This window comes from Octodon degus, unplaced genomic scaffold (genome assembly GCF_000260255.1).
Source record: "Octodon degus isolate 3935 unplaced genomic scaffold, OctDeg1.0 scaffold00033, whole genome shotgun sequence".
In the NCBI taxonomy this organism is placed as follows: domain Eukaryota; kingdom Metazoa; phylum Chordata; class Mammalia; order Rodentia; family Octodontidae; genus Octodon; species Octodon degus.
In genome coordinates this window covers 11,240,472-11,254,086 of record NW_004524609.1, presented here as the reverse complement: position 1 = coordinate 11,254,086, position 13,615 = coordinate 11,240,472, and positions in this window count along the sequence as shown.

Below are 13,615 nucleotides of genomic sequence, written 5' to 3'. Positions count from 1 at the left end.
TGGGTGGTTAAGACCAAGGTAAAGCAGGACCTAAAGTATTTTATATAATATAGAAATTTACTCAAAGATTATAACCTCAGTGGATTTTAAACAGATTTCAGGCATATAAATATCATTCAGGTCAAGACGTAGAACATTAACAACTAGGATACACCAGTGGGTCATAGGCTTTTCATATGTTTAGCTCCAGTGAATATGTCCAATCCACATTTCACAGCAGTTGTGTCATTTACACTTCCACAATAAGGCAAAAGATTTGAAAGTGTACAACATTCAGGAGAATAATTGTCAAAGTATATTTTCTTCTCTTGTTGGTGTCTGAAAATCTTTTCAAAATCAGTGAAAAAGTACCCCAAATATTCATTTAATACTTCTAACATAAGTAATATTAATACTTCTAATAAAAATAATAAAAAACAGGAAAATATTTATCTAGTAGGTCACTTCTGATTTTAACGAAGTAGTAACAAGGGGATTGACCATAACAACTTCCGGGATGTGAGTCAAGGTTATCTATGCAAACATAGTTAGCTTGCCCACCTCACCTTCTGACTCAGTAGCTTCCAGGGATGTAATATTGCTAAAAGATGTGGTATATTGCTATATTGTTTTGCTCTCATTTGTGGTATATGTGCGTATTACATCTTGATCAATTCTTTGCTCTCCTTTCCAACTTCCCCTTCATTGTTCAATTTCTTCTTTGCCTCTAAAATAAAAAGAAAATTTTGTGGGGTATATGGAATTCAGAGAATGAGAGTTCCCTTTTTGTTAAGTGAAATTAAAATATATGTGTAGTGGAGAACATATGTTTGTATATTTTGGAATATATATGATAGTGCTGTATAATATCCATAGTACTTATTTATATTGGAATATAAATTATGCATATACATTTCTGTTTACAAAAGTGATCTGTTCATGTGCTGTTCTATTCTTTGTTTAATTTCATTGAACTCACTTCTTATAAAAGGAAAGGCCATTGAAGGAGAGCTCTGCTGGGTTTCAAGTTGCAAGGTTACCCTTCGCAGTATTCAGTGGGTGGATTTTTCTTAATGGCAGGGGCTATTTCAGCATAACAAATGTCAGTTGCACAGGTTCTTAGCACAACTCTTAATCTTTTCATTTGGAACTTCAGAAGCTCCAGCTTAATATTTAAAGTATTAACAGGATGTCTTCTTTGTAGTTTGTCTGGCAAAAGCTTTGTGAATTGCGTCCAATGACTAGAGTCTTTCAGTGATGTGAACAGTTCTTTCTTTGGGGCTAGATCGAATAGCTCAGTTCCAATCTCGATTTCTACTAATATGCTGTGCCTTCCTTTCCACTTCTAGAGCCTACAGAATCCGCAGAAGCTCATCCTTAAAATCCCTGCTGCTCTTTCCCGCACCTCTGCATGTGCTATAGCCTTCGACCTTCTTGAAAATTTCCCTCCCTGCCCAGATTTTTTCAACACCATCAGCTGTCACAGCCACTGGCCTCAGTCTTGTCCACATTTTCTGACCTTAGAACTGCAAGTCTTTTGGAAGCTCACATTTTATCAATCATGTTGATCTTTTCAAAGAATCAACTGTTGGCTTTGTTGACTTTCTTTGCTATTTTTCTATTACTGATTTTATTTACTTCTGTTTTTATTTCTGTTATTTCCTTCACTCTAATCATCCTAGATTTAATTTTTCTTCCTTTGGGTTACTTTAAGTAGAAAATTTGGTTATTGTGTAAGAGTTTTATTTTTTAATGAAAACATACCGGGTTTTATAACTAAAATATACTTCTAGATGCTTCTTTGCCTTCACCCTCTAAGTTACTGCTTTCTATTTTATTTATCTCAAAGATTCTTTTAATTTCTCTTGTGAGCTCGTCTTTGGGATATGAGTTCTTTCCTATACATTTTTGTATTTCCCATATCTATATCTGTTATTGATTTGTAGTGTATATAACCAAAACACACTTTGTATGATTTCAAATATTGTGTCTCTCGTAGCATTGCCTATAGAGTTTCTAGAAAGGAGAGCAAAGCATTCCTACCAGAGAGTCACTCTTGCACTTTGAGTGGGTGTCAGGTAGGAGTGGCCATCTTGGCCTTCTTGCCTGGACCTCCCTGAGAAGAACCAAGTTGTTGTGGCAATAAAGCCCAGCATTGTCAGTCTTCCAAGTCAAGGCCAGAGCTTTCATTGATTATACCCTAACTCTTTTGGCCCTGTCTGCCTGGAATAGTTCTGAAACATTCTAGGATGAAGTTTGTCCTGCCTGGGGTAAGACTTGAGACCTAGACTCATAGCTAAAGCAGGAAGGTACTTTCAATTGGAGGCCACCACTAGCAGAACTAGACTTTAGTCACACTAAAACGTGAAAGAGAGTTTTGGCCCAAGTGTGACAAATTCACTGTGTTCCTTTACAAAGATGTAAAGTCAGTTGTTTTTTGTTTTGTTTTTTTTTTTTTTTTCAAAAGTGTTTCTTTTTCTTCAGATACTTTGCTTTCAAAGAAAGATATTTGCTGGTTAATATAGTTGTTCCTGGGCCAAGGTAAGTGCTCAGTAGAATAAGTGCTTCTCTGGCAAGCGCAAGAGCCTGAGTTCAATCCCCAGTTCCGCAGGGTTCCTCTGGGGAAGACTGGACTCTTTGGATTGCCTTTCTAAAAATTCTGTTGCAGTCTAATTCTTTCTTTGTCTTGTGGTTCCTGATGGTTGCTCCCCTGTTCCGCATTTTCCCTTAACTGTAGGAAAGTGGAGCATGCACTATAAGAACAGGAGTGATGATGGCAATCAGAGGTCACTGCTTCTGCTCCAGAGTGAAGCCTGAAGCTCATCCACCCACGCCTTGAGTAAACATGAGCAGGAAGTGTACACCAGCAGGTCCAGCAGAATCTGTGGGACTAAGCTGGAGTTACACCATATTCTCAAGCCAATAGTTTCACAAACCTTTTCTAGGCTTTTGTCCATATACCATCTATGTTACTTTGTGCTCCAAAAGAAAAGGGAGAATTTAGGGTCCCTTATAGTGGGAGAAGACTCAGCAATACTTTGGAAGCAGGGTTTTAACCAAAGAAAAATCCATTGAGAAATAGGTTAAATCCAGTGGCCCAAGCCCACCACAGATGGCCTGCCTCTTCTCTAGAGAAAAAGAAATGTATAAAACATTACTCCTATTGATCCTTTCATCCTGCTTAGTAACTAGGGCATAAGACTTACAGAAATGGAAAGAAATCAATGCTTATGGACAGATTTTGGAGTGGGAGCCTGCAGATCTGTGTAATGCAATGATAACACAGGAAGAATTGGAAAGGGCAAGCTGGCATTGGACAACAAGGACAAAATCTGTCATGGAGAGAATGCTGGGACACTTCAGGTCTGGCTTAGGTTCTTGACTATTAATGGCTAAAGGCTGCGATGAAGAGGATGATTCTACAGAGAAACTGTCAGAGAAGAGAGTGAAAGAAAGAACAAAGGAACTCCATGGAGAAGTAGTGTTTGCCACAAAAATTGCTTGAAATCGTGACTTGCTGTTGAGCGGTTATGATAGAAAAGAGCTGAAAGGACCACATGATCTTGTGACATGAAAAATCATAGAGTCATCCTTGGTAATTCTAGTAGGAATTGTTTATGTGAGGGACTAGGTGGTGTTGTGTTGGGTATTGGAAGATGTTGATTACTTAGTGGAAAAACACTTGGTATAGGCACAAGATGAGTGATAGAAACTCCTTTGGCTTTAGGTGAGGAGCTTTCACAGAGCAGGCAATCACTAAAGAAACAAGTTGATGATTCTAACCTCAGAGAGGAAGTTCATTGCAAATAAGGATATAGACATTAAACACTACTTCAGAGCTTTGAAGACAGAGTTAAACATATTGGAACCAGTCAGGGCTCCTGTCCTTGGCTTCGGATACTTGTATAACTGTATAAATCAGACATTTAGTTTTTCTTCATCTCAGCTTCCTTGTTGACCAAATAGAATTATTTATCCTGCAGTGAGTGGTTCCCATGACAAGTAAAAAGGGAGCTCACCAATAAAAATCATGTATTTCAAACAACAGATGCATAATAAGTGCTAATAAATGTTTCTTTTCTTTCTTTCCTTGTTCAACTTTACTTACTGTATTTACCTTCATGTAGACACAAAGACCTTTCTAGTGTCTCTTGTATGCATAGTGAATCATGCAGGAACACTGAGAATTCAATTAAAGTTACGAAGACAGCACAGAATTATTGGGCATCTTTGTGAACAGAGAGAAAACCTGAAAGGCTCATGCCTGGCTGTACCATTACTGGAGTCTTGTTTAGATATGACGATTCCATCAGCATTGTGGAGAAGCAAAGCCTTGGTGTATAAGCAAATGTGCAAGAGTTCAGGTAGGATTCTGGGCTACAGTCTGGGGGTGACAACAGCTATGGCAGACAGAGAAGTGAGAAGATGAAAGAAGTTTTAGGAGGAAAAGGGACAGCTATAAGGACTGACCGAAAGTGGTAGGAAGTGGGAAGAACAAGACAGTGATAACAGTAAAATGTTTGACTTGGACACCCAGAGTGCTGACTAACATCATTGCCCAAGACTTATCTTGAGGACTGATTCATGTCTGCTTTTCCTGTGAAGCTATGTGTAGACCAGCAAAAGGAATGAGAGAAACAGACCACTTATGCCTTCAGAAGAGCTCTTAACCTGAGTGAAGAACTCAGAGGACTTCCAGTAATCCATACAGAAGAATATAAAATACACCAACAAAACTTTTGGACAATAATGTATCAAGGAATTCTGGAAATAATTATTGCCATATTCAATTTCACTGCAAATTTTCCTACAAATTTTGCCAGTCATACAAAAACTCTGTGGGATTGACATGCACCACTTAATAGCTAAAGCTAGCCCAGGAAAAAGTCAGCCCTCGCTGTCTGCTCCCTAGGCACTGCACACTCAGCTCTGGCTACTGGGGACAGTCAGAGCAGCAGCAGTTTCTATCAGATGGATTTTTCCCCCATAATTTTATTGAGAAACAAATAGCAATGAGACAGTTTCAAATCAAATTGGTAGGACAGTTTCAATAATTAACACATTGCATACTCTCTTCCTAGCGGTTATTTGCTGTACAAGATGCAGACATGATATCCTATTTACAAATACCATTAGAACAAATCCCTCTATTCATTAAGAGAATGTAACTATATATCTATCCTAACCATTTTGAAGACACAGATACAAATTTAGTTCCATCATTTGAATATTATAAGTGTGTGAACTCAGCAAAATACTCTAAAAGAGTCCAGTAGTCCATAATAGTATTGGGTCTTATTGCCAGTTAAGCGGAAGACCCGATACTATTATGGGATACTGGACTCTTTTAGAATATTTTTCTGAGTTTACCCACATATAATATTCAAATAATGGAACTAAATAAAAAAGGGTATACAGATGAATGTCCATTTTGTATCTGTGTATTCAAAGTGGTTAGGATAGATATATAGTTACATTCTGTTAATGAATAGAATGATTTGTTCTAATGGTGTTTGTAAATAGGATATCAAGTCCGCATCTTGTACAGCAATTAACCACTAAGAAGAATGTATGCAGTGTGTTAATTATTGAAACTGTCCTACCAATTTGATTTGAAACTGTCTCATTGCTATTTATCAATAAAATTATGGCAAAAAAATAGTATTGGGTCTTCCGCTTGACTGGCAACATCAGAAGTTGTTGACCTGAGTCTCCTACAGCTCAACATAACAGCATAGCTTTACTTCTTATACTTCATTTTTATATTTTTCAGCTGGTTGGTTAAGACCAAGATAAAGCAAGACCTGTGCAACAAGAGTTGTAGCTTTTGGATCTGAGACAGGAAAAGGAATGTTGTGGGACTGTCCTATTGGGTAGATTTTCTTCCACCTCTGTGAGAGCTGTCATCCTTTAGGCTGGCAAAATAGGAGTATGTTTCCCTTAGTTTGATGGACCTGGAAAGTTTAAAAACTAAGTCATTTAAGGATTTCATAATGGGATCGAGATAAATGATTGATACACTGAGCACCCCAGAGACTAATAATGCAAACACACAGTCTCTTCCCCTTGACCCAAGCCAGATGCCGCTGCTCGATACCTGCAGTGTAGGTTCTACAGGTGGAAACTTTGGAAGTTCTGGAAGGCCAGCCTGTGACCTTTGATGGAAACACACTAAGCACAGGTATGCGCACACACACACACACACACACACACACACACACACACAGAAGCATACATGTTCACACTCATTCCAACCTGGCACTGGAAGCTGTCATAGCATCTCTTGCGTTCCTACCTTGACTTGAAGTAAGTTGGGAGGATGCGTGTGGTTTGGGAAGACAGAATTTCCTTTCCACAGAAGAAAAGTAATTTCCACAATGAAACTGGTGTAGACAACCGTGAAGTTCACTTTCTTCTGGCTGACGGGCTAGTGGAATGTCGCGATTGGAAGGGAAATCTGAGACTAAGCACTTCATGTCACACAGGTGAAGCAGCTGAAGGAATAAACAGCTCGCCATGCAGAAGCCAGGCGACTGCTCTGTGGCAGGGCACAAGTAGAACACAGTCAGCCAGCTTCTTCTCTGGGCTCATTTTTGCTATCTTTGCAGTTTGTCATTGATGATGCTCTGAAAGGTAGTGCTAAATTCCCGGTGAGGAAGTATGCAACCAGTTATGCACTGATTCTGTTTTCTCCACAAATATTTTATGTCAGGCTATGCTTTTGATTGATTGATTGATTTGCATTTTTATTCTTTTTTTTTTTTTGATACAGTGATTCTCTATGCAGTATGGACTCATAGAGAGCCTCCTGCCTCACCCCCACTCCAGTGCTGCCACCATACCCGGATTTGGTGGCTAGCATGGTACTGAGGTTCTGGAGCCAGAGCAGCATGCTTAACTGGGGATCAAATCCAGTCCTTGCGTTTGCCAGGCAGCTGTTTAGATTGCAGAGCTATCTCCCCAGCCTTATGCTTCCATTTAAGTTGAATTCACTTTTTGAGTACCTGCTGACCCTTAGATCCACATTTCATAAGCATAACTATGTGGACTATATTGGATTATTTTGCTGAATTCACATACCTACAATGTTTAAATGACAATGGAATACTCATCTCTGACAAAACTAAACAAAAAAAGGGGATACAAAGGAAGGATGATTTTGTATCTCTATATACAAAATAGTTAGGGTAGATATATAGCTACTTTCTCTCAATTCAATGAGAAGAAAGATTTTCACTAATAGTGTTTGGGCAGGATATTATGTCTGCATCTTGTACTATGAATAACCACTATGAAGACAACAATATGCAATGTATTAATTATTGAAACTGTCCTACTAATTGGTTTTGAAACTGTCTCATTGCTACTTATTTCTCAGTAAAATAAAAAAAAAAAGGTGAACCCCAGTAGCACATGGAAGAACCCTGCTCATGGTAGGCATCTGGTAAGAGGGATGGTACCATAATTCACAGCCCTTTCCAGTATTCTTCTTTTCATGTTCTGCCCCAGTGTCGTGAGCCACATTTGACCTGTGTAGCTTAGCTCAGCTTTAATCATTATGCAAAGGGAACAATGACCGTGCTTTGAAAGGAAAAAAAAAAAAGATTCTCTAATGTTCTTTTTTTCTTCTCATTTTTTCCCATAATTTTATTGAGAAACAAATAGCAGTGAGACAGTTTCAAACCAAATTGGTAGGACAGTTTCAATAATTAACACATTGCATACGTTCTTCCTAGTAGTTAATTGCTGTACAAGATGCGGACATGATAGCCTATTTACAAACACCATTAGAACAAATCATTCTATTCATTAAGAGAATGTAACTGTATTAATGTAAAGAAAAGCTACATGAGATACTGAGGAACATCCTGTAGGCATCTACAAAGTGGTTCGATTATCTTCCAACAGTATCCCAGTGTTGAGAGAAAGTGGGTGGGGAGCAAATTCAGAAGGGCATGGCTCAGCATCTCTTCCACTTTGTTAGACACTGTGATCCTTAAGCTGTATGGTTTCAAAGTAGGGCTGGTCAGTTTTATGCTGTGTCACAGAGTATCCTGACCAGGTGAGGACTGTGTCCCTACTGCCGGTCTTATGACATCTGTGTTACCTTCCAGCGAGGAGACCAGCATAAGTCACAGAGCCAAAAAATCCACCCAGCCAGCACTAGGATCTGCCAGTGGGATAGCGAGAGATGGCTGTGACAGTATATAAATTTTATTTAAATATCAGTGAGTAGATTTGGGCATCTAGGAAATATAACTCAATAAATATCTGTCCAATTGAGCAAAATCCATGCCTGTGACCTTAATCAGATTGCTTTGATGTTAAGCAGATTAAGGAAGTGATTTTAAGAAAATGGCCTAATAGTATTTTCAGATTATCAAACTTGCAGTCTTCAGTTATATTATCTGGATATACATCTGTGCTTTCAGTGGCTCTAACTGTCTTTCAGCCCACAGAGGATGCATTGGCGATCGATTCCGGAATACTCCTTGGGAGTGTTGCTCTCTGAATGCCGATCGTTTCAGTGTTCCTCACCAAGCCAGCTGCTGCAGACAAATGCTCCTCTGTTTCTTTTCTTCTTCTCCCCTCCCCCAGGGATGAGTGATTATTTCCTTCCACAAATTAAAATGAATCTCAATGTCAAGGTCTACACTGTAGCTCTCAGCTTCATTTATTTTGTTCTTTTTTTCTGTGTCCAGCACGATCCACTTCACCACTATTTGTGTTTGCGTTTTTTTTTTTTTTTTGAGACCTTTTTTCATTTATGGATATATGTCCTTTTGGACCTTGGTTTGGGCCCTTGCAGCACTAGCTTTATAGATTGGCTGAGTGGGAAGATAGGAGGCCTATTTGAGAAACATTTTTTAAAGAGAATAAAAGATAGTTTTGAAAAACCCAGGGCATTAGAAATGATATAGAATTTCACTGAACAAAATGATAGGAATTAAACAGTGGTTGTTAGATTACATACTGTTGTCATCAAATTAGTTGTTCAAGTTGCCAGATAGAATCATGCACAACAGGCCAAAATATTAAAAAGAAGAAAATAATTTTAAAGGTTAACTGCTCCTTTCAGTAGACCAATAAAAGTCACAGTACAATTATCCAAGGTAAAAAGTATGAAGACAAAATATAGGAAGTAAAGCCATGTTGTTATGTTGATCTGTGGGGGACTCAGGTCAATAATTTCTGACATTGCCAGTTAAACAGAAGACCCAATGCTATTATGGGCTACTGGACTCTTTTAGAATATTTTGCTGAGTTTACACACCTATAATATTCAATAACGGAACTTAGGAAAATTGGGGTATACCTATGAATGTCCATTTTGTATCTGTGTATTCAAAGTGGTTAGGATAGATATACAGTTGCATTCTCTTAATGAATAGAATGATTTATTCTAATGGAGTTTGTAAATAGAATCTCAAGTCCGCATCTTGTACCACTAAGAAGAATACATGCAGTGTGTTATTTGTTGAAACTGTACTTCCGATTTGATTTGAAACTGTCTCATTGCTATCTGTTTATCAATAAAATTTTGAAAATAAATAAATAAATAAATAAAGGAAAAAAATTATCCAAGTTATCCTGTGTATATGCATATATTCTTTTTATTCTTTCTTTCTTTCGAACAGTTTCTTTCCCTTTCACAGTATTTATTGTACCTGTTGGATTTTGTTTACTCTTTCAGGTTTTTACACTAGCTAGACAATATGATGTATGCCCATCCACTGATGAACAGATTTAAAAAGATGTGATAGTTTTACTCAGTGGAGTATTACTTATCTATAAAGAAAGATAAACTCGAGGCTTTTATAGGTTAATGGATGTACCTAGATCCATACTCATAAGTGAAATAAACCAAACTCTCATGTATAAATGTATTGTCTCTCTAGTGTAAGCAACTGAAAAAGAAATATTTTCATCTTACCTCAAAGCACCAGTAGCCTTTGGATTGAATCTATTCCTGCAAGTATTATAATTTTCCTGTAAGAATTCAAACTAAGTATTCACAGTATGATATTTACATGCCTAGATAGACCAAGAGCATTTTAGAAGGAAACTATTCCTCTACTAGTATCATTGAAGAATTACATGGCTTGTGTTGTGCTCAATGAAACCCTGACCCAATCCAAGCTTCCACTGCCTGAGTTCTGAGTCATGTTGACACATACACATGTTGTAGAGCTCAATATTCAGAATTTTGTTCACATTTCCTTCATAGTATACTCTATCCCTAAAGAACTCCTACTTTGGTTGAGCTTGTGAACCAAATTCTATAAATACCTTTAGGGTTTTACAATTACTTAAGAGGAGGGTGCACTTTACAGACAGAAATTTCTGGACTTTGCCCCTTGGGTGGATGTCACATCAGAGTAAACATATTTCAGTGTTCAAAATTACTCTATGGTCATGTGCATGTTTCCAAATATTGGAAAGTGGGAACCTGGTGAGTAAAATACCTGAAAATGAGTGACTTTTAAAAACCTATTTACAAGTTTAGTTCGTTAAAATCCTGGATATCCGGAATCATAGCTTTCTCTAGCCTATGTTGGCAAAGATTTGTTTGTACCAAGGGTAGATCATAAAACCGCTGAGCAGATCAGTGGACACTGTATTCCTCTTTCTTTTTCTTTTTCCTTATTTAAATTGTAAACAGTGTATCCTAGGAGGAACTGGAGAAGCAATGGATAGTCCAAAGAAAATAATTACCTTCTCTCTATGTTTACAGGAAGGTCAGAGAGCACTTTTTTTCTCTTTTCATTAAAAAAAAAATCTGTCTTTGCTCCCCAGAAAATTCTAAGGGCAAAAAAATAATCCCCAGCTCCACTACCATCGGTAATAAGAGCGAATTCGTTGGGTATCAGCTGTGCCTGCCGATGCCTTCCTGAGCAAAGAATGTTAACTGTGTCGTGCTGTAATGAGCCATACCCAAACTACTGTTTTCTGGTCCACTGTTTATTTGATTTCTTTATTGTAATGAAACTCAGATGGTTGGTGTTTACACTAGCAGTGTGCTGCTCGATCACGCCGGGAACTGTTCTAATTAGCTGCAAGTGGGTCTCAGAATTAGCATGGAGGAAAGAACAAATTTTTAGTAACGACTTCAAATTGAAGTCCTCATTTATTTTCATCATGGCCAGACCAGAAGCAAGCTAATGTTTCCCAGGTCTTTGTGTGGAGGGTCTGTACCTCAGCGCTGTGGCATAGGAGTCAACTATTTCAGAGGCACTTTAGCATACCTTGCTCCAGGAAGAGGGACTTTTATGGTGAGGTTAGAGTGAGACCGTCAGCTTGGAGTTGTCAAAGGAAGATGGAGTGGCTTCGAGTAATGAGGGGGCTGCACTCCACTTTGAACTCTGCTTCACCTGAAGAATCATATGGTCTGAACTCTGTGATACAAAAACACATTTTCCTGGTCCAAATAGAGTCTCAGAAATGAAATGCTTTGGGGTTCAGAGCAAAGTGACCGGTGAATTATACTTTACCAACGAGCACATAGCAAAGAGCACCATCTAACAAGAAAGTGGCTTCCATTAACAAGGGAGCGTTTACCTATCTTTTGGGGTTTGTGGTATTCTTTCGTTGAAGGCAAATAATAGGCCAATCATGAGAGATTTTAAACTATCTAGTCCTCCTTCATGTGAAGGGTATCTCTAACACACTCTGGGTAGCATGGAACATCATTTTAATGGTTACAATATGTGAGCAGATGCCTCCCAAAGCTTATTTTGGGATGTAATTCTAGTATGTGAATTGGTAAAACATGATTTATTAAAGCTACAATAGTCTTGCTAGGGTAATTCAAAATCATTCTCTGCAGAGGCATCTACACATAAGCACCCATTCCCTTATGAATCCACTTCCGGGGAGTCCTTACTGAGAATGTAAAGTGTAGAACTGAAAATATTTGAAGCCAGGGATAAAAAAAAAATTGTATGATGCAGAAGATAGTGTGATATTTGCAGTCTTATCCTGGAAGATTTTTGTTTGTTCTTGTCCTTTAAACTGGGATGATACCAACAATCTGAATTTCCTTCCTGAATTACAAAAAGGTTGGAGCATCACATATGTGAAAAGATACTTCTATGTAGAATATATAAAGAATTCTTACAGGGAACTGATGAAAAGACACAGTCCAAGTAAAGTGGGCAAAGAGTTTGAATATTTCTGTAAAGAAAATACACAAATAGTCCATCAGCAATGAAAAGACGTTTAACCTCATTAGTCATCAAGACAATACAACCCAAACCACAATGAGATGCTCCCCAGGACTGCCTTAATCTAAAGCAGATGAAGGCAGATTATGGATGAGGAAACAGAGACACTGGAGCTCTCTTATTTTGCTGATAGAAATACAGTGGTGCAGCCATTTTTGAAAACAGTTGGCAGTTTTTCAAAATGCTAAAGATAGAATTTAACATATGACTCAGCAATTCCTATTCCTAGGTAGAGACCCACAAGAGGGGGTAACATGCCCACATAAAACTTATACGTGAATATCTAACACCATCAGCAGCACAAATGTCTGTCCTCTGATTGGCGGATAACTGAAAGATGACATGCATCCAACAAAATAGCAATCAGTAATAAAAGGAATGAAACTCTAAGACAGGGTGTAACATAGTCACATTAAAAAAACTGTATCAATGAAAGAAGCTAGTCAAAACCAATGTCTTTTAATTTCTTTTATATGGAATGTCCAAAATTGCCAAGTCTATGCAGACAGAAAGATCAGTAGCTGTTAAAAACTAGGATAGGGGCTGGGGAGTTTAGAGTGACAGCTGGAAGTTTAAGATTTTTTTTTTTTGCAGTGACAAATATGAATTGCAACTATTAATGATGATGGCCGCCTAGGTGTGCTACTATACTAAAAAAAAAATCACTGAATTATACACCTTACATGGATAAAACGTATGTTATCTGAGTTATATCTCACAAAGTTTATAACAAAATATTTTGAATTCATTTGCTTTGAAAGAAAATTGTTTCTTCATTCAAGAAAGAAGAATCGGCTGATGTAAAGTTGTCTTACCAGAACCAAGCAGGAAGCACTCTCTGCAGTTCCAGGGAAGCATGGTATCCTTCCTGTCCTCAGGATTTTCTAGACCTTGTTCCTTGGTGCCAAATGTCTTCTTACTATCTACAATGCCTTCTTTGGCGAGGCTTTCTGGGATCCTCTTTCCTCTGTGTTCTCATATTATTTGTTTGACCTACAAAGATATCTCAGCAGTAAGGCACATACCTGGCAAGAGCTAGGTCCTGAGTTCGATCCCCCCATGCCAAAAAAAAAACAAGCCAACAAACAACTCATATTATTTGTTTTTACCTAGGATATCCTGAATTTTTTCCAGGAAGGCACCTCTGACATTATTCAATCAAAATTTGCTAATTTATTAATAAGACATAGGGCAGAAGATGTCTCCATTCAAAGTTGTGCAGGTATTTGAGACAAAATCGAGTTTTCATTTCCTTAAAAACTCCTGAGGCACCTTCTAAGGTCAATTAAGACTCAGGACATATGAGAACTTGTACTGTGATGTCATGTACCTCGGTAGTGTCCCAAATTTTCTGATCAAGAAGATTATGGGGCCAAAGAGGAAAGTGATCGATGATGTAGAGTGTGCCTAAG